Source organism: Polyodon spathula, chromosome 16, assembly GCF_017654505.1.
Source record: "Polyodon spathula isolate WHYD16114869_AA chromosome 16, ASM1765450v1, whole genome shotgun sequence".
Lineage (NCBI taxonomy): Eukaryota > Metazoa > Chordata > Actinopteri > Acipenseriformes > Polyodontidae > Polyodon > Polyodon spathula.
Window position 1 is genome coordinate 31,356,752 of NC_054549.1, and position 23,252 is coordinate 31,380,003.

Consider the following 23,252-nt stretch of genomic DNA (forward strand, 5'->3'; position numbering starts at 1 on the left):
CCCAATCTGCGTACCCTGGCACTGGCTCTAGCCAAGTCTTCTTTGTTCTGTCTGCCTTACTTTTCTGTGGTTCTTCCCTAGGGCTTGCACACACACGCACATAAGATCAACTAACTCAGCCTGTCATCAAAGTAAAAAACAGATGACTGTAGAAATCATAGCCTTGCTAACAGCTTGGTACTCTGGGCCAATGATGAAACAAAACCAGGCATTTATTGCATTCAGAAGTCCTTAAGGGAGAGGAAAACAGGGTCGGATTACTTTGAAACTGTGATGCAAGCTTTCAGGATTTTGGCCAACTTAATGGTGCTCACTCGAAGGTCCTTGTTTAAATGAAAACCAAATGTTTGTGTAAGGTTTTCCTGGAGTTTACACAGTGTGTTTTTGTATAAACTGGAATGTCACTGGGTAATGCCAACGGGGTCTGATTAGGGGGAGAAGGAGAGCAGGAGGTTGATCACAGCAGGCGAGTGAAGGAAGAGCAGAATGCAAAGTGTTGTGTGTTATAGTGTTTGTTTGTTTGGTGTTGATGGTGTAGCTTTTGTAACTGGTTAAAATCAGCCACTATTGCAGAAAAGACCATTGCCTGCACTTGATCATTTATTTATTTATTTATTTATTTTAATTTTTACAGTGTCATCAAAAGTTCTTTAATAAAAAAGGACATGGTTGGTAAACGCCTAACCTCTTTTCAACAATCAAGAGAGTATTTGCCTATATCTATTATCTGTACTGTACTACTTTTTTTTTTTTTTTTAGGGTCCTATTGCATAGCTGTTTTTACATTTTCCATTACAGGTTTTACTGCGTATATTATTAGCCACAGTGTATAGGTAAATGGAATGACTCAAACTGCTATGCAATGGGAGTCCTGTAATTATCGGGATGACTAGGAACCAAATTGTCCAGTTAAGTTGCCTAATGCCGTCCTTTGAGATGCCGCTATGGACATTTATTGGAGACCTTTATTTTTAGATGGCATCCTGGCTTTTTTCACAAAACGATGGGTTTTTAAAAAATAAGAGGTACTGTTAAATGTTGTTGACGTGTACGTTTTTAGTAGTATAACTTGGTAATACTCATGGGAAAGTTCAAGCTTAGACTATTACAATATTTAATTTTCATATGTATATATACACTACATTGGATAATGCAATTCACAGTGCAGTGTTCTGGAGGTTGGCAATGTATTTCAGTGTTTACGCTAAAGGTGGTGTGGCAAAGAATGTTTCTCTTCCAAGGCTAAATGTATCAAGCTGTGTGCAGTATCAGTGTCAGGTTGAGGGCGGAACATTGTTTGATGAAAGAGAGTTTCTATTCATGCTGGTGGGTGTTGATATGCCATGCAGAAATTGACTACAGATCAAGATAATTTAATGTTGTTGCAAGAAAACACACAAAGTATGTATTGTTGTTCAGTCATTTGCAAGTTAATACGGATTATCTTTGATTGTTCACGTGTGTTAACAACTAGCCTACAGATACTGCTGATTAAACCTCAACTTGATGGAGATTTTGAAGCCATGTTTCCATCTGCCACTGGGACCGATTGAAAGCGATTTTAAATCGATCCTGTTTGTTTCCATTAGTAGCAAATCAAGATCAAACCAGTTAAAATTGGGACTCTGTCAGCCCCCCAGTTAGCACTGCAGACTGGCAGAACACCATTGCACTGGTGATGAAAGTATCAGCAGTAGATCTGCCGTGTAACCAACATCCTGCTTAGTGCTTGCAACAGTCTGAAATGCAAAATGCCTGAAACGGTCCTGCTGCCAAAGACACCTTAGTCAACCTTGTGATAAGGATCTAATGTGATCTGATCCTGCTATCTGTGGCTGCTGGATCAAAGGACCTTGAACAAAGCTAAACTGATACCTGAGCATGTGTTAGAACATGTACCTGCACTTGACAAGTTACTGATACACTAAACATTTGAATGTGCTGCTGCACCACTTTTATTTACCTTTGTTTCCTGAACAAGATTTAAAAATGTGTGATTCGTTGAGTGAGGTCACTAGGTATGTGTCTGCATTAGTCTGGTAAAACTTGGAACGAAAGCAAGTGACCCCTACTTTGTATAATATTTTGTGCAAGCTTTTCCAGCACTGTCCATAGAATAAACTTGTTTGTTACATGCCTATTGGGTGTCAGCTTTTAATGTGACAGTTAACGCTGTGAAAATGTCTAATCTGCTGCAGTTCTCAATGAATAAGTATGTTGAAATAGATGTAATAACCTTTAAAGCGGGATTGTCAGCAATATCGTACCGTAACCAAATAACCATCCTTGCATTAGTTAAAGTATAAATTTTATGGGGGGGTTTTATTGTTGTTTTTTTTTTTTTTAGTATATTGCATAAACTCATGTGGGCAGTGAACCTGCTAATACAGTTAGCTGATATACTAATTTCCTGCTATGTTGGCACTACAACCATTTTTGTTAAGTGATATATTTTCTTTTTATCCAGGAAAAGCCTGCGTCCTGAAGTGCTTGTTGGCTATTCACAAGATTTTCCGAGAGAATGACCCTGCCTACATCCTCAATGATCTTTACATTTCAGACTATTGTGTCTGGATTCAAAAGGCCAAGTAAGTCATAAACCATTTATAACACTGACTGACTAATCTATGTAGAATGAACAGGAGCTGAGGAGGATGCAGTGAAACAACATTGAGAATGCCACATCGTCATAGATGGATACATCTTGACAATTCAGTTACTAATCAGTAGAACATATTGTGCTACTGCACAGACTAGCTCCAAAGTGTATTAGTATTAGAGGTCGGCATGGGTAGAAAATCCGGAACCGGGTACCCACCAAGAAAAATACCAGGGTACCTGGATCTTTTTCGGGTAATGATAAAAAAAAACAAAAAATCACATATATTAATGTTTTAAGAGCTTAATACACATTTAAGTACTATACAGTACACATACATTTAATCCCTTGGGATCTGTAGACTTGTGTAACCTTTTTCAGTACTGGAAACATTGAAATAATAATAATAATAATAATAATAATAATAATAATAATAATAATAATAATAATAATAATAATAATAATCATTTAAATACAGTTATGCTGCGGAATTCTTTGCAACATATATTGGCCATATTCCGTTGTGGTTGTTTTTGTGGTTGTCTGTTATGTTCAATTCTAAAACCTGTACAGAAACGCTATTACGTTATGGACTGTCTCAATAGCTACCATAAATTGAGCCAGCTGGGTTTTGAAGGAAGTCGCAAAAGAGTTAGTGTGACATGTGCGTCTGTTTGGTTGTAACAATAAAGTGCCGTTCCTGATCACTCCATTCTGTCTTGTGAATACATAACAATGGCATCCAAGCAAAGCATGTAGAATTTATTTACCAATAAATAAAGGAAGCACACTTACTTAATGTGCTCTGTATTGTTTTATTTTAATTGTATTTAGTTGCTTATTTATTTATCAATAAAGGCTGCTTATTGTATCTTTTTGGTAGGAAACTATATCTGCGTAATAACTATAGATAAAGCCTTCTGTATTGAAAGCCACACGGTTATTATTAATGGTTCACAGAGTTATCACTGTTATGTTGTTTTCTTTCCTATTTAGTTCCTGAGAAGAATAGTCATTACAGTTATTATTATTGAGGTGTACTTGCCGCTCTCTGTGTGTTATTGTTTTCTGTAAAATATTGATATTATGTCAGTTAAGAAAAAGCTTAATGCAAAAGCTTGTCTTTATTGTGTCAGCCAGAGACCTGCACTTACATCTGTATTGTCATATTTTCTACTTTATCATTAAATTCTCAAATTAATAAATCGATACCCGGTTAGTAAAAAGCGACCTGGGTAGGGTCGGGTAAAAAGCAGTTTTGTATCTCTAAAATACTGATTTTCTTACTAAGTACCGTACCAGCATCCCTTCCTGCTCTAAAAGCCTGTTTTATTGTATAAAATCAAGAACAGGTTCACGCTCGTTCTGCGTAACATATCCCTTTAATTATGGCTGTTTAGTGTGTTTCCACCTTTCGTTATGGCGTCTGCTCATGTGTTTGAAGCAAAGCGAGTAAACGTGACATGCATGAATGGGATACATTCCTTAACCTATTAATAATGTTGTGTTCTGGATTTCACTACTTAATTAGGCATTTAGAGCTTATCAACACACATGATAAACAGTTCAAAACACCCTTAAGATATTCTAATAAACATAAGTGCTACACTGAAGAGGAACCTGGAGTGAGCACGGCAGACCTTGTTTACACTTGGCTTTTAATATGCAGGCAAGCCAGATGGAAAACTGCATCTTTAACCCAGAGGTCTTCTTAATATTTCATCTCTTCAGTGGGCCCTTCTGCTAAGTGAGATTGCTGAAGCTCCACGTGCTGCCAGCTGTATATGCAGTTGTGAATACAGTGTATACAATGTGTATGGCTTTTTTTTTTTGTTTATCTTTATACACCAACTTCTGTTATATGAAAGCCCTAATTTATAAAACAATGTATATCATGGCATAGCCATACATTTAAATATTTGTACAGTAACAAAATGACTATAAAGTCAATTTAGGAGTCATGTATGTTTTAAATAAAACAACATTTTGTGTAAAAGTAAACATAAATAAGACATGTCTTATTATTAGTCCCACAATATATTATGCATTTTCTATCTGTTGTTGGAATTGCCCATGTAAAAGTGTAGTGCACTAGAGATACTTTAGTTTTTTTGTGAATATGGGTAGTGCACTGTGTTGCATTTGATTGCTTATAAGTATGATTACAGTAGTAGATTAAAATAGTTATTTCATAATAAAATAGGATCTTACATTTAAACATTTTAATTTGAAATAAACAGCTCTAGATCTGACAGTCACAGTAAAATACTGCACTTTTGCCTTGAAAGAAATGTGGCATTAATAATGCATTTATTAATTAAACATGATCTTTATTTTATGTGAAAGAGCAATACGACCTGTTCTTGGCAATCAACAATCTTAAAAGCACTTATGCAGATCTCTGCATTTCTCACTCAGCAGTGCAAGCTGATGCAGTCTAAAACAGTTAGTTGAACATTGTGTATAATTTACAGCTTTCACTTGAGCCCTGCAGTCTACTACTTGACTGCCCTGGCTTATAATTTAGTACTGCATCTGACACGGTATAGAGATAATAAATCTTAAAACATTTATAAAACCTAAAACGGCGTTGTGAAATCGATTTTGCATGAGCCCATACAGCTAGCATTGCAATGTAAATCTCGGTGCAAAGATTTTATTTACCTTCTGGGTATGTCTTCGGTAAGTGTATTTACAGTATTGTAGTGAAGATATAGACACGGGCGTAGATTTGTTTTTTAAATGTATCTTACATGAGTTGTTTACTGTTAGTAAAGGATTGTCCATTTTATTTACTTTTTTTTATATTCCAACAACAGGCGTATATTTTCTTTTTTTATTCAGTAGTGCAAACCCGAAAGCGCAGGCAAAAAGCATTTTACCGCATGTGGTGTTGGGTGAGTCACAAATGAAAACAGAGGCTCATTTCAGTTACTGTATACTGTTACCTGTTGAAAGAGATCCAGGCAGCTATATAGGGAAAGCAGTTAATCTTAACCAGTTCACTGCATATTTGCTGGCACATGATTATTTTATTAAATTATTTTAAAATACTGAAATGACTGACTAAAACTTCAGTACCACTACCTTCACTACCAGTGACTGATTTGATTATTACTCGACTTCATCGCCTGTGCGAGCTTCCTGCTGCTTGAAGTAATTGCTGCTGTTAAGAAGACGATTCAGTGTGACATCATGTGCACCCCCCCATTGTTTAGAGAAAAAAGAAAAAAATGCTTTAACTGTTAGCCTTTATTCATGTAGCATTGAATCTCAAACAACACAAATATAGACTAATAGTCATGGCATTATCATGGCAGGATAATCGTGTTCTGAGATCTTCACCCTGCACTGAATGAGATAAGAAGTGTGTTTCTCTCCTTTAATTGAACAAACTCATACTGAGTTGCAACTCTTACTTTCTGCTTCGTACACCTGACTCAGACTCTAATTACAGTCATTGTTTTTTACAGCCCCATAGGACTATTTTGTCTAAAGGAAGTTTTGCCTGAGATTCAATGAATAGACCTGATTAATTATTTAAGTATTGTAAATAATTTGTTTTAAAAAAATGCAATTTAATGCAATTTTAACATAAATTAAACTGATTATCTTTTAATCTTCTGCCATTATAACTGATAGATTATTTGACAAATTTAATAATTAATAAGCTATTTTTGATTGATGCAACAATAACGTTAGTTGTAGTCTTTAATATACATTCTCTGATATCTCTTTCTTACCATTTGACATAATAGGCATTCATGTCAGAAAAGATATACTGTACCTTATCTAATGATCTACCACCGTGTCCTAGAGGCATTTATGCTGGTTCAGAGTTCTTGTATGCCAAGAATACCTTCACTAATTTACAACACAATAAATACTTCAGAGTAATTGAAAAACAGCCATAGTTCCACTCATAAAAGTAGGGAGAAGTGGCAGATAGACATTTGCAAAAGCATTGCATCATTCTGTTTCTATTGTGCTACCTTTTCTGTACTGCAGTAACACTTCAATGTGTACAGAGAGTGAATTACATGATTGAGCTTCACTTGCCATGTTAACAAATCAGCTGAACCCTCTAGACTAATTGCCAGGAACAACCTAAGGTGGTGAATAAAAGCTGTTGCGAATCAAACCAGTGCATTCATTAAGCTGAAGCATTGTGCTGTGCTGTGTGTGGACCATACCTAAAGCCTTTTTTTTTTTTTTTTTAAATCAAATGATATCTGTCACCATGAGGTATTTCATTGTACTTTTTGAGAAGATTGGTTTCCCTGAAGGCAAGGAAATGTAACAGGAAAACCTTGCTAAGATAACACAATTAAACCTTGGCCAGATTGATGCATTGAACTGCCTGCAAAAATCAAACTAGTAAGTATGGTAAGCATCCAGCGGTGTCCATTTTATTGTGTCAGTACCCAGCTCATGTTCCTGTTAGCCCATTGGTGTTTCAGTACTATACATGTTATAAATATGTATGTTCTAAAGATACATGCATCAAAGCATGCTTCTTAAAATACAGTCAGCACTCACATATACGACCATATAAAATGTTGACTTCAGTGACAGATAACCGCATGTGACGCATATCTGATTATTTCATTTTGGCCCGTTCCAACCCTTGTATCTTTTTTGTGTTCCCTGAAAAATGGACAATATCAAAAATACATATCTGAAAGGACTGTGTTTTAAAATAAGTTGGCTTCCGTTTAGATGTACTGTATTGGTTTTGTTGGTACAGTACTATATTAAACAGAAGTAGTATTTTAATTCAGAACAATATGATTCTGAAAATATCACTTGCCAAAACTAGAGACGATACATTAACTAATACAGTGCATACTTTTAAATCCGGTACGTAGTGATATGTAAAATTTTCCCATAAGATCTAACAGTGAATCTAAATGTTATCCATGCACAGGACTGTGTTAAACGTAAAAGGCAATTCAGTTTAGTAAAACCAAAAGATTTAAAAAAAATAAACAACAACACAGTTTCCAGAATTAAAACAGTTACCAAAGTCAGTATTCAAAATTGCAGAATATGTGCTTGATAAGGCCCTAACATCACAATTCACTTGCAAATGAAAAAATGCACAAAAACAACTAAAGATCACAGATAAAAAAAAATCACAGTATCTAAAATTGTTTAATGATTAACTGTTACGTTACCCTAGCTTGTCTCGTTCGCTTTGTTTTGGCTTCATTTTTGACAGGTGAAACCGGAGGAAGCGCTGCATAACTGTACAATAAATACAGACTGATTTGGCATAGGAGAGATTAAAAAAAAAAAAAAAAACGCAAGCTGTGACGGATACATTGTATCAGAAAACTGGAGATGGAGATGGAAATCACGTGTGGTGAGTAAGTGCATTAATTTGTTACATAGATATATTGGGGATTGATTTTATTCTTAATGCAAAGGTGGTAAAAGGCAACTGATGTGTATCTAATTAACCAAAGCAGATTTATACTTTTTGAGGTCCTATGTGTGGAGATTTTAAAGTAGTTGGTGGTACCAAGTCAAAGTTATTCATGGCCTTGTTGTGTAAGTAATTGCTACAGGTTTATATCTGATTCTAAATGAATAAAACAGAATTGCGAAACAGTGTGACTTGATTAATAACAATGTTTTATATGAGTATAGGTTCTGCTTTTCCAGAATATCCATCAGTGACTTTAGTTCTAGGTTTGGCCAGCTAAAATGTGTTAACAAAGTTGATGTATCATCATACAGTGACTGTTGTTTTTTTTAGTTTTAAGAATAACACCCATCAACATGAAAAACAATATACCTTAGCAGCAGTCTTGAGATGAGAAAGATAGTAATCAGCGTGTAAACTTCTAGTTTCATAAACAGTTGCCACCATTCATTCTACAGGAAGCAGACATAGTAAATAGCTACCTTTTAATGTCAGGAAGCATTGGTAACAGAAAATATCAACGCTTGTTCCTAAAATGAAGATGTGCTGTTAAATGAAATACAATATGCTTAAAACAACTCTTAGATTCCTGTTATGTTGTGGCTGTTATGTTTATCTCTCATGCATTCTCTGATCACTGGTGGTGATAGGTGTGGATGCTGTAGTTACTAAGGTGTACCATTTGGATACAAGGGTATTGCAGTAGCCTTTAATTGTTTTGTTGTTTCATTGAACAAAAAAGGCAGTGTATTTTATTTTTATTTAAGTTGTTGTTGTTAACATAATATAGGCCTTCACCGCAAAATGAAGTCCTAAATGTGTTGATGGAATTTGTTTGACCATTTTTTAAGGTCAGTTTCAGAGATGTGGCACCAAACAAGCATGTACAAGAACATGTGGGTCTTTACCAGGTACTTTTGCACTTGCATTACTTACTGTACACCAACAAAGTTTCAGCAGTCATAAACTTGTTCATGCTTGGTTTGTTAGGTACAGAACCAAAACTAATAATTTTCTCACAGCAATGAGTTATTCAAGTAGTGTTTTCACATTGTAATGATACCAAAGCACATATTACTGCATGACCCTCAAGCAAGTACAAACTTAGGGTTTCCACAGCAATTGAAAGTTCTAAATCCTTAAAAGCAGAATAAGTTAATCATGTGATGCATGCTGAACTTACCCCAAAGATCTGCTGTTACTCATAAAATAGCCAACTCTCCTTTTTTGCTCAACTTCCTCTCCTGAGTCTTTCTCAGCTGCTCTTTATCCTGTCATACACATGCCATAACGATAACTACCCAGAAGAGAGAGATTGTGCCAAACTACCTCCAGTCCCACCTCACTGGTCTGTTTGGTAGCACAGATGCTGGCTGGATAGGAATTACTCTCCTTCACATATTGTTTGTGCTGTATTTCAGTCCTGACATCTGTTAATATGTATATAAATAACTTTTTCTTTTCTTTTTTTCTGCCCCTGATTGAATATCTGTTCACCTTGTACTGGACATACATAGCTCATAAGACATCAGACTGGTTAGACCTTCCAGCTATTCTTTAATTGAGATATATTGCCAGTAGATGGATTTGCACTGCCTTATTATTATTCATGTGCAGACAGCAAGGTTAGTCAGCACTGCTTAGATAGTGTATCTCCAAATCTTCTGGGAGGACACCCACCCCCCATAAGCTTTATGGCTTCCTTTCAAGTGCTTCACTGAGCATTAGGGTTAAGGGTTAGATACAGCTCCTTAATCTACCACCACCCGTGCAGTATTCTCTCTACATGTAATTACACAGAACAAGATACCCAATTGAAAGCTGTTATGCTAGTAGAAGTAAGAATCAGTATCCTCTCAAAAACAGTAAACTAAATAGTTATTTCAGTAAAGTAAATACAGTTATTTCAGCTTTGAAGCAAGTGCAAAGGGAGATTATACTGAGTGGAATAACATTCTCAAACTGTCAAGACACAAGTTACTTGCAGGAAGATGTTCTATCTTTTTCTGAGTAGTTTCTTGTTAGTTTGCATAGTTTTAATGTATTAAGAAGACATAGAGATATTGAACTGATACAACATATGTCAACTGTTGGATATCTATCAGGGCAAGCCTCAAATAATCTTAAACATTAAAATGCCAAGTCAAAATAAGGAGACTGATTCACAGCTGACTGTGTTCTGCGTGATTGAAAAGAACAATCGGGCAGGGATGCTCTTCTTGAATAATCCATGTCGACAGTATTATTGTGCATCTCGTCAAGAGGAAAGCTCAGAATAGCCTGAAGCACTGTGCAATCTGCATTGAGAAGGGTGTCAGCTTTGCACTGTGGCTGCAAGGTCAATTTCACATATTCATGTATCCAGGTGCCCTGCTGATCAGAGAAGAGTAAAATCACCGTGGGTGTTAACACAGGTCACTTTTACTGATTTGGTCACAGCATGATTTATCTTATACATGAAACCACTGACCCTGCCCTGCCACCTCCCTCTCCCTTCCGCTTGCTTACCATTAGGTTATTACTGCTGAAAAGGATTTTATACCATGCAATAGTGGATACCAGTGCCCAGTTTGACTTTGAACAAGTGATGGACCATTAATCATGTATCTTTTAAAAATAATTTTTCTTTTTTTTTTCTTTGTGGTAAATAAAACTGCAGTATGGATTATGTACATGTACATAATTGTGTTTCAGGAAGCAAGTCCCTCAAGCTCTATTTCATACACTTACTTTTAAAGAAGCTCACAAAACATAACGATCTCTGAGTGTTATGCAGTAACAGGCTAGTGGATTCTGAGACTTGTGGGGTGTTAATATAAAAAACTACAATTCTGTAGATTTTTATATTTTATATATATTTATATATTTTAGAGAGAGAGAGAGAGAGAGTTTTAAGAAGGACAGATTTTTATATTTTATATATATTTATATATTTTAGAGAGAGAGAGAGAGAGAGAGAGAGAGAGTTTTAAGAAGGACAGATTTTGGCAGAGTACTTTATTTAAAGCTACGCGCATACAGTAACCACAAATTGGGGGTGGGTGGAGTCACTAAAACAAAGATTTGAACACGATAACATTTCTCTCTTTCACACCCACATGCACATTATATATCACAATCAACATTATACAATCAGGGATGTTAATATAGCACTATATGTAACTGACAAATCTGTTTACGAGCATCATCTTATATCTTAAATCAAACTGTACTCACCTGTTAACGGCTGTTTTACCTGCAAAACACTGTCTTGGGCGACAGATAACAAAATGCTCCACAGAGCACTGAACACACGCAACCATTAATGCATTGTGTTATTTTCTTGGTTTTGAAGACAGTTTCCACTCAGTTTCCACTCTTTGTATCTTGCGCTGATTAACTGAGTGAATACTGCAGTTATTTGTTACTGACCCTCCCAGCAGGTGGTGCCAATAGGCAATTGTGTTTGAGGAACCTGATGGAGTGTGAAACTTGCATTTTATATATATATATATATATATATATATATATATATATATATAAGACACACACACACACACACACACACTGACTGGAGACGAGGGCTATAATATACAATTATTGACCTGATGGAAGGCTGTTGTTACAGACGGGGCTGTATTGCCCGAAGCATCTTCCCGAGGGGTACTTAACTTTCCACTATGGCTGAGTCTGCAGTACATGTTTAATATATTAATCAGTCAAGAAAATAAGTGAGGCAAGGTTGGATAATAAGTACTTGTGGCAGGCTGGCGAGTGGATAGAGGCCCAGAGACAGTCTGCAGTTCAAAAAAATAACAATTTTATTATAAATAAACAAAAAATAAAGTGCACACGGGCAAAATAACAAATACTCAAACACAAATAAAGCAAAAACAAAACTCACAAAAATAAAGTTTCCAGGCTGGGCAATGCCTTCACTGGATTTAGAAAATTCAAAAACCACAAAACAAACACCAACCTGCTTCCTCAGCTCCCTTCTCCCAAATGAGAAGCTGAGGCCTCCTTTTATATCAGGTGGCTGGGCGCTGATTGATCGTTAATCAACCTAATCAACTAATCAACCCCAGCCACCTGAACATAATAAACCCAGGCAGGCAGGGGAAGTTAACCCCATCCCTGCCAATTTAAAAGGGCAGAGCTTTGCTCTGCCACAGTACTCCTTTTATATATTTTCTTTAAATTTAGCTGATACCACATACATAAATAAATATTAACATATTTTGGTTTAAATAATGACAGTGTTTTTGAAGTTCATACCGCATAGTTAGCAAAGTTTTTCTTCGTCTCAGTCAGGTTTGCTGACTGCTGCATGATCCAGTTTATGTCCTGCTTGTCATATTTGTTTTCGTTGAGTTGCATTTCAGAAAGTCAGAAAACAGTGACATGTGAAGTTTTAATCACCATTTTAGTGTTTGGAGCATCTTTCTTTTGTAGTATGTTTTGTAATTCATTTTCTGTTTGACTCGCAGAATTGGTGTTTAGCTATTTTCTCTTGTGAAGCGTGCTGGGGAGAAAGGCACTCCTTTGAAAAAGAGGCAGGACTGACATTGATGTGAACCAGTCACATGGAGACTGCTGACTGGTGGTGTAAGGATGTGAGGGCATTTTTCCTGCTATGATGAGGTTTTAACCAATCACAGGCCAGGATTTCCAATCACTGATTTTATATATATATATATATATATATATATATATATATATATATATATATATATATATATATATATATAGTTTTGCAGATGGTTTGCTCAGTAGAAAAAGAGGTGTGAAAGAGAATTTATAATGCAATTACTCATACTCTCACAAAATGCAGTGAGCTGGATTGGAAATAGAAAAAGCATGTGCAAAAGCAGATTTTCAAGAAATGGATAAACTAATTTTAAGAAAACTAGCAAGAATGACATTGCTGTCTCTGGCAGATTGTTTCTTTATTTCTTTTTTTCCTTTTTTTCATAGCTCTAACAATTGTTTTATTCCTATCACAAAATGTGCCTGTGTCTTTGCACTTCAAAGTAAGGCATTGAGACTTGAAACTGAAGAGCACAAAAAACAATGCAGATAAGATCTGTCAATGGAAAAAACACTCATTTAGTTTTTTGCGGTGTGGTGGATTTAAATTTGATTGTCTTGTTGTACACAGTACTTGAAATACTGTTGCAGGTTCTTGAAAATTCTGGGCTTTGTGAACATTGATATCCAGGAAAGCAGAATAAAGTCAATATACAAATCTGTCAATTTAAGGGCCTTGCATTGTGAGATTAAGATATCTATAATTATGGATAGCTGACAGGTGCCATACAATGTTAGGTGTGATTACTGTAGCCTACGTGTCATACAAATCCATTCTCCAAAATACTAATGCTTTTATTTGCAAAAAAAAAAAAAAAAAATAGTACTAATGCTTTGATCTTTTGAAGAGGCCTAGAATACATCAAAATTATTCAGCAATACAAAAACAATTGCTTGCCATAGCAGCAGATATATATATATATTATATATATAATATATATATATATATATAATATATGTATATATATATATATATATATATATATATTTAAACATGTGTATGGTATATTATGTGTATTGTGAGTAAATGCATTCATAGGTTTTCAATTGTTTTTGTTTAAGTGAGTAAAATAAGGGGCACAGCGAAAGAGAATGAGGCAATGTATTTGGTGTGTTAATTAAAAGGAGAAAAGATTGAAAACTGAAGTCAGGATTTGTCTGCGGTTATTTTGTATTCTTGGTTGTATCTGTCTTCAAAAACCAAATCTTATTCTTTCGTTGTTGGCATGCCATGAGGAAGATTTACTACACAGCCAGAAGCCCTTTATGGAATATAGATGTGAACTAAATTGTTTTCTTTCCAGTATTGAAGCAAATCCTTCTGTTTTGGGGATGTTGATGAGAGTTTTGTACAAACGTTCAGATATGTTTGTCTCATTATGTAATGGGAGGTTCTTCAGGACCCTAGAAACAGCATGCTTTTGAAATGTTAGCTAAATAACTTCCCTATGGGACATCGGTCTTTTCAAGTCACAACACTGATAGATGGAACGCTTTGAGTTGATCCTGGCAGTCTCCAGGAGTCATGTACTACATTATCAGCTTCCTGCCCTAGTGTCGCCATGTCATGCCTCGCAAGTCAGTGGAATCTGGCAAAGGAAATGAAACACTGCAGTTACAGTTAATATATAAAATATATATTAGGGCTGTCAAGTGATTAAAAAAAATGTTAGTCTTGGTTTTAATTGCATATTTCATTGATAAAATTACTGCATTCATCTTATTCAAGTTTGCTTTATTATTATTATTATTATTATTATTATTATTATTATTATTATTATTTATTATTATTATTATTATTATTATTATTATTTTAAAGTCCTTCTCTATGGAAGGCCATCTGGGTCAAAAAAAATGTTGTGCTGCTTTTGAACGAGCCAGAATCTCATGGGACAGAAAAAACAAAAGCATGTCCTTCTGAAATGCTTTGCTTAAACAGTGCCCAACTTGCTGGGAATGTGTTGTACTGATTTTTAGATAGATTTTATCTGTTAATTTTTTGTTCCGACTTTCTGTTCTGTGGAATGTAATAAACACTATTTCCATGTTTTGTTTTGTTTGAAGTGTTTAAAGTTCAATTTCAGTTTTCGTTTGCTTGTTCAGCTACAAAAAGGCACAAGTAAACCTCATGTTATGAAAACGTGTCGATGACCACTGTTTACTGTGAAGAAACGGGATGAAAAAAAATCAAATCAAATGTGGTGTCAACTTGATGTACTATTTATTTCGGGAATCAACAAAACAACGTTTAACTTGAACTGCTATTTGGTATCCTTTGTTTTGTAGTAAATTCACTGTGGTAAAGTAAGGCCTGCACAACATATTCCTTACTCCTGGGATATTTTTCTACATTGTGTTACATATTGTAACATCTTGCTGTAAAATAAAGGCACACACACAGGGACCAGCCCCCCTGCCCCTGCTGCTATGCTGGCTATGCCTGTGTTCTGAGCAATACAATGGCTTGTATTACTTTTTGAAAACAAACGAACACTATAGCGACTATCCGAACATGAAAACCCAGTGTTTGCCCCAGCACTAGTAATAAAGTTTTCTTTTAAGCTGATTATCCTTTAACTACAATCTAGAAAGTCTGAAACTAAGATACAATAGGACTCTTACCCTCTTTATTTATGGACTTATTATGGACTTTAGTATTTGTTGTCAGGTACCTGATTTTTATTCATCACCAGCCTCAAACTCTAAGTTAAGAGTTAAGTTAAGGACAGGTTTCATTAAATAAAATATGTAATCAATTTCAAATATTGCATCCCTCTGGAGTACCAATGTGTATGCTATGAGTTACATCCAGCTTCTTCAGTATTACCTGATGGACAAAAACCCAATTAGATTAATTATGTAGGTTATTGATGTGCCTTTGTTTTTTTTTAAATAGATTTAAAAAAAAAAAATGTAGGCATTGTGAATTGTGCTGGAAACACCTTTCAATTGAAGTCTATCAAGAAGTGATCTTTGATTTTAATGCCCATAGGTTAGAAAAAGTAGTTGCCCATTTAAATGCTGTATTGTTGTCTGATCAAATGCAATCTCACCTCTTTATTCATGATAAATTAGGCTGGCATGGATACTGCTGTGTAGCAGCACACAGAGGCCAGCTATTAATGAAGGGAAATCTGCATGCTGCCTAGCCATTGTACTAGAGGTGAATTGGAGAGATTTCAATTATTGCCTGAAAATACATTAAATATATGAATAATACATCTTGCTTATTTTAAAAACTTGGTTTCTTTCAAGGCTAAAGTTATCTGTTGAATCCAGTTATATTCAGCTTGGAGAGTTTGCATGGATCCAAGATGCTTTGATTTATTACTGCATGTGTATACTGTGAAGGATGTGTTTTATTGTTAAATATGGAAACTGTTATGTTGGCCCTTTGCATTTTGGATGTTAGTAAATCTACAATAGTATCTCCTTAACTAAATCAGAATTGCACATGCTAATCGTACATTGTATACTGTGTATGCATATACTATATTTAGAAAGAAAGTGTAAATCCACTTGACAATCTTTGTCAATCTAATTGTATTCTATTGCCATAAAAATGTATCGGATAATTTAACAAGACATTGAAATGCAAAGCAGATTGGAGATTTGAAGAAATATTATTGGGTACTACTGGTGATAAACAATTGGAGGACTACATCAACATCACACTCAATAAAGATAGATAGTATATCTATTCTCTGCTGTGAATATTTGCATTAAGCTGCCTCCTATGAGGGTTAAAAGTCAGTTTATCACATATTGTACTTCGAGCCTACACACACAAATCCATAAAAAAAAAAACACTCCTGTCAGTTACACACAGGCGAAGACAATCTATCAAGGTGATGTAAAATTATATTTTGCAGTCTTTTATGAAATGTTTACCATCTCCTGAAAAAAATCACACCAGGCTTCTGTGTAAAAATATACTATTTTTAAGAACAGAAATTTGCATATCATATTTTTCAAATCTGCATTCCCCACCAGTGGCGTAGATCATCATGTTGTGCCGTGCAAGACAGTTTCCATCAGTTAAATAGGAAGATAGTACTGAATAGGAGTACAGTAGTAGTACATAGTACAGAATAGTACTGCACTGCCAAAAACGTTACTGCAGAATATTTTGGCGTGTTTCTTATCACTGTTTTAGTCAACTGATACCAGATGTCAAGTAAACAAGAAATGGTAATGCCAGAAAAAATAAGGTATTATATTTTCACAAAAGAGCTGAGCAGAAGTGTTTGGAATTAAACCAAAAATTACATCTGTAAAACCAAATTTAATTAAATCCGTCATTAAGCAGTCTCTGTTAAAGCTTTACAAAACACTTTTTTTTTTTTTTTTAACCAGTAATTTTCTGTTTAAAAATCTGTACCTGTGATATGGCCGACATAGGATACAGAAATGTCTTTCTATTCAACACTGCGAGGAATTCTGTTACACTATGTTTAGCTGCATAGTAAGTTAGAAATTTTGCTTTAGCTTTGTAGAGATGACGATTTAATGATTTATCTGCAAGTGGAAGTGGACATCTTAAGCAGGTTCACAATTGATTGTACAGTTGCTACGTGAATATTGGATGTTTTAAGGTATGCTTATTCAGATTTTTATACTGAGGTTGAGGGGGGGGGGGGTTACTTTGGGATCAATGGTGTTACATCTTTGTAGGAAGTGAAAACAATAGCTCCCCTTTTCACCTTAACATATTTTTAGCTGCACAATCCCCACTTCACACACAGGAAGTGATTGTAGTGTAAAGAAGGATCATTAAAGACAGGGAAGGCAGTCAGGGAAGATTGTTAGAATGGGTTATTATTTAATAAAGTTTGCCTGGCACACCAGGAGAGTCAGATAATCAGCTATTGCGCCACATTCAGGCAGGTCATTGCCGCTGTAGGGGTGTCCATACAAGCACATTTTTTAAATGCGTTTTCTACTGACTCACGTCAGGCTACTTGAAAGTAAGGCCTGTATTACTGAGATGATGGCTGTACAGGGAAACATATTGGCTTAGACTATCCATGCAATTTAATCATAATTCTAAATTTGCATTTTTCATGTTTACTTCACAACCTCTTCTGGGAGTGATTCCCAGTAAGAGTATCTGCTTTCATGCACACAATATAAAGCTTGGTGCATCTGGGGCACTGACTGCAGGGCTTGAGTTCAGGAGGCACGGCTGTTGGTTGGTCTTCTTCCAAGACGCAGAGAATAATTAGGGCCCAGAGGAAGAGAATGGTTGGAGACGTATGCTGGAGCTCTGGAGAGCAGCTCGCTGCAAAATACAAGCTGCAAAATCATGTGTCTTTTTCAAATTCTAAACAGAAAAAAAAATTGTAATGTTGTGCTTTGTTGCCCCCGTCTCTCAAACGCTCTGCACACTGCAAATGTAAGAGACAACTTTAAATAAAATGAGGGATTTTCAAACAGATTAGGTGAAAATCATTTTAAATAAATGAATAAATAAATAAATAAATAAATAAATAAAATAAAAAAGCTCCTGCAGAATTAAAATCTCTTTTGAATAGCTGAATTCGAGATGGCAGCAGGAACAGCATGGCCGGGTATGCTTGTCTCATTATAGTATAATAGTATAACCTGCTATTGTGAACAAGTCCAGTCTTCACTCCCAGCAATTGATAGCTTTAGTAGATTGAAGCAATCATGCAGCAGGCAACAGAAAGAGTGTCTTCAGCTGTGACCTTGATGACTGTCAGGGATCTGTGGAGCAGCAGACAAGTGAATAGAAAAAAGGCGCTAGGGGCCACTTCAGAACAATGCTTCTAAATTGGCTGTTTAAAGACATAGAATGTGGACTCTGCAAGGAAGGTCGTTTACATTTTTCCTTTCAGTGTGTAATGGGGGGTGGGGAGAGGACTTTGTGCCACTGTCCTTCAACAAGTATTGAGAAAGTATTGAGAAAGATTGCATTCTGAAGATCATGTATTCCTTGAATACCGTAAAACGTCTAATAATTGCCGGGTCTCTCATAATCGCCTGTCACCAATAAGCGCAGGGTCTGCTGGCAAATATTGTAAATAAACGCCGGAAGCATTTAATTGAAGTTTTACGGTAGATAATTGTCACATCTTCCAGAGGAAAATGACCCATAAGTGCAGGGGTAACCCACATTTTATCCATCTGACTGCCAAGACTTGACCAATATTCAGTTATATAGAACTCAAATGGAAATGCTCTCTTTACCATTTCCAAATTGTTCTGCTTTCCAAAAAAAGACATCTTTGCAATGGTAACCACTGAAACCTAATATCAGATGCCTTTAAGTTTAAATAAGAAGATACGTTGTCCACCATCTGGTTTTATGGTGTGACTAAAAATGTGAAAGCCAGACTCATTCATACCATACTTCAGGGGTTAAGTCTGTGTAATCTGATGATGCTTGCTGTCTCTGTGTGTGTGTAGTAGTCCCTAATCTGACTGAGTTCATTATCATCTCACTGTACAATCACTATCTTAATGATGATATGGGTTAGGATGAGTTTAAACAGCCAAAGAAACAAAAGTATCTTCTACCTTTCAATGCTTTGGAAGTCTTAATGTTATTTTTTTATACACAGATCCAAAAAGGTGGTTGCTCTCGCTGAGGTCCTACTGAAAACAAAGCTCCGAAAGGCAGACCTGGGTTTTGAATTGGAGGAGCTGGAAGCAGCAGCTCTGTTAGTGCAAGAAGAAGAAAACAGACTATCAGAAACTTGTCAAGTCTCCAGGCAAAGGCAGAGCTCTCCAGCCTTGGAAAGCGAGGAGGAGACTGGGGACTCAAGCAGCTGTTCTTCAAGCAGGACAGACGAGTCCGATTCAGAGGAGGGAGATTCTCCAGGCAGAGCTAAAGACGTACAAATCAAACAACCAAGTATTCTGGAGCAAAAGGCTGGTCCCCCAGGAGCAACGATCATCCCTGTGGAAAATCGTAGAGCTTAGCAATTAGACTGTGCAACAGAACTGCCAGCTGATGAAAATGCAGCTATTTCAGATTCCGCTGTTAAAAAGGTTAAAAGTGCCTCTTTGTCGATAACCAGAAAACTGATAGAGGAACTCAGCGAGCAAGTGCACTCAGTAGTGAAGATCTCAGAGTGGTCTGAAGGGGCTGCTTCTGAAAGCTGTAACATGCTGCAGGATGAGCAAGTAAAGCCTCCTGTAGAAAGCACAGAGCACACAGTGCCGGGACCAGCAGCAGCAGTGGCTCAACAGGGGCATTTCTTAGAGGTGTGTCCTAAGAGAAACCCCTTGCTAATTATAGCAAACTGCCATGAGGATGTAGAAGATTCTTAGAGCGTGACATGAAATCGGAGAGAGATAAGAGACTTCAAGAGTGGTGCCAGGAAGTCTTAACCCCTTTCTACTGCTTACTTGCAAAGCATGACCAACTAATTAGCAGGATTAACTTGATGCATAATTATATTAACTTCCACCCATACTTATTGGCAGTGTCAGTCCTTTGGGAACCAGCATTTTAGAACCCACTGAAGCATGAGAGCATTCAATTGTCATTTTTTTTTAAATATATACTCCATGAGAGAGAAAAAAAAGATAATGTATTATGTTAATTTTTTTCAAGGAATAACTTTTTGTAATGAGATTTTAACCCAGCCACTTTAAAAGGAAATGCCTATTTCTGTGAGCCGCAAAACGTATTATAATGCCCAGACTTCTGTAACGTAATCCAGGCAATGATTTGACAACCAGATGGATTTACTGTTAGAAATGTGTCCCTTTTGTCTTTTCATCTTTATTTGCCATCAGGAGTTTATGATCACAGATCATGTGTTTAATGTAAATACAAACAAATCCCTTTCCTGTCTGCACTGCTGTCTGGTGCCGTTAGGGTTAAATTACCACATTTATTTCTGCAGCGAGTGTTCCTTAGGGACAAGTCGTTCAGTGCTTAAAATTAATAGCGACATCAAAGGTATCAGGCTAACACCTTTCTGTGTCCTTAAGGAACCAGATTTCAGTTACTACATAAAATACAAATTCTTCCCCCACCCTGTTCAGTGCAAGATGTTAATTTTAGATTTAGAGTACTGTATTCATTTAGCTGGTGTTTGGATGTTGCTGCAAAATATCACTGCAAGGTTACAGGCATTCCTGAGGGCGTGTAGATTCTCACCAACACACTGACAGCAAGGAAAGTCCAGCAGAACATGATTCATTAAATCCTTTTGGAATCTTACACATCTCTGTTAGTACACTTCACGAATTGCTCCATTTTAGTAATTGTGGGTCCACATTGTTCCAGTACCATTACCTGATGTCGGGGGTTATGCATAAAACGTACCAGGACCGGAAGAAGTGGGGTTTATTAGAAGATGTTCACCTGCCTCATATCTTTTGAACTCTGATGACAATTTTAGAGTCTGAAGATGAGATGAGCAGAAGGTTTCTGGCTTATTAGACAAACCATTTTAAATCTTTGTCAGGAACTGGAGAGGGAATTTAAGAGACAAACCTTGTGTAATTCTGCAGCGCATGTTCTTGTAAAAATGACCAAAGCACTTGCATGTGCCATGATGTTGCATGGATTTGGCAGAGGTGTCATGACCTAATCCAGTAATTGTTTTAGGCGGAAGTGTATTATATATATTATGGGTAATAGCTATATACACACATAACACCAGCGGAATTGCCACTACTGGTGCCAACAGCTTCTCTGTGGAGATGTGCTGCTTTTCTTTGTTCTGCCATCTCTTTTGACAATCCAGTCAACATTGTGTGTTCTGTGACCTCAAATTTGTGTTCTTTGTTTTATTTTTTTCTCCAGGTAATTTCTCTGTGTTTGCCACAACCTCTTCTCTAAGACTATTAAGTTTCTTTGCCATCCTCTCAGACTGGTTTGATTTCCACTGCCACAACGTATACTTTCTAGTCAGCTGTGATGCAATTACAGGAATCAGACAGTTTGATTGTGGAAACCTGTCAGTAATCTTCCATCAACAAAAACAGGATTGTAAAACAGGATGGTCACTATATGAATTGGTGGTTTTATGAATCGGATTTAAAAAAATAAAAAAATAAATTATCAGTGTATTGACGAGACAATCTGGACATGCTGCCTATTTTTATGCATAACCCCCATTATGTCTAGTCAATTGACTGTCCTTGTAGGCACCTAGTAAGGCTGCCTATTGGCCTTGTGGATCCTCATCCAGTAACCTCTTGTACCCTGAACTTCTGAGATTTCCACCTGATGCAGTCAAAAGAGCTGTTACAATCTCACAAAGATGACCATTGATTACATTGTTGGAAATGTTGTGTTAAACGGTGCAAGTGGCATGTGGGAGTGATTTATTCATGGGCTGTGAAAGGAGAAGCACAGTTGACACAGCTCAATACCGTCAGAGCTTTCATTGGTGTCTCAAGGCTGGAGAAAACAAACAAGGAAGCACATGTCAGACAGATAAATGACTTTGCTGTTTTGAGCTCTGTAGGAGCCATTTGTCTCAAAGGTAAGAGAAGGTCTCTAAACCAGTAACAAGATAGGATCAGGGAACTAGAACAGAATGAACCAGGCACTGGAAAATAAATTTGTACGTTAATAGATAGTATTCAGAAAAAAAAATATATATATATATATATATTTGCATGGTATGAAAAAAATATATATTTAGATATATATATATATATTTTTTTATTTTTATTTTTTTTAATAGTTCCATGTTATATAATTTTATATAATCTCAACAATAAAAACAATAATCTCAAAGATTTTGCCACTTCTGTTGAAGTTAAAAATAAAGTAGCGAGTAAGTTTTTAATTTCCTGACGCAAATATTTTTCACTTTGCTCTTTCTTTCAAACCTTTACAAAATTGAATTTCCACTAATGAACTAGTGCATCCGGTATTTGGATTTCTTGTAACATATATTTATATATCTGAAAGTAAATAGATATTTATAAATAAATGTATTAAATTGATCCTGAGTTATCGTTTATATCTATTATGTGGAATCAAAAATCTTTTTATAACTTTCTCCTGGTTCTTTTATTATCACAATCATCTCAGTTTTGCAAGATCATTTCAAATAAAGTAGCCATCAAAATGCTTCAGCATTCAGCTTCAAGTTCATCCATACAAGTTTCTATTTGAATTTGAGAAGCTCCAGCATACATGCGTATGCTTATCTAATAATCTGATTTAATGCAAGCTGCAGCCTCAGTTTCAAGTTCTGAATTCCAAGCGTGTCTGTTCATTGTATCTGCACCCTCATTATTCATGCATAACACAGTTTAGGCTGAAGCATGCTGCACAGCATTCCTTCCACCCAGTTGTGATAAGTATGATTGCTCATACATTTAGTTACTGTGTGGCTGACCTTCAAGAGGAATATGCCAAGCTCCATGGTGAGAGGCTGTTTTTGATGAAATGGTTTACATCGCTGTTCTATCCTTTAATGAATACCAAAAATGGGGGGGGGGGGGCTCATTACTGTCTATAATTTGTTCATTCCTGCTGTTAGATAATCAGTGAAAGTAAAAACTGTTTTGAAATGGGTACTAGCACACTAGAACACTTTGTGTTCAAACAATACTGTGCAGTAGGTTATAGTGTCCTACAAAGAAACCTTCCTCCCAACAAAATGATGAGATGCATAGATCAAAAATGTGCTTCATATACCTCAGCAATCACTTTTG

General features: G+C 36.1%; 1 pseudogene; it reads left to right on the forward strand.

The window, feature by feature from the left end:
• Nucleotides 1-22,123, forward strand: part of LOC121329004 — a 40,021-nt pseudogene extending 17,898 nt beyond the window's left edge.
• Nucleotides 22,124-23,252: the final 1,129 nt, after the last annotated feature.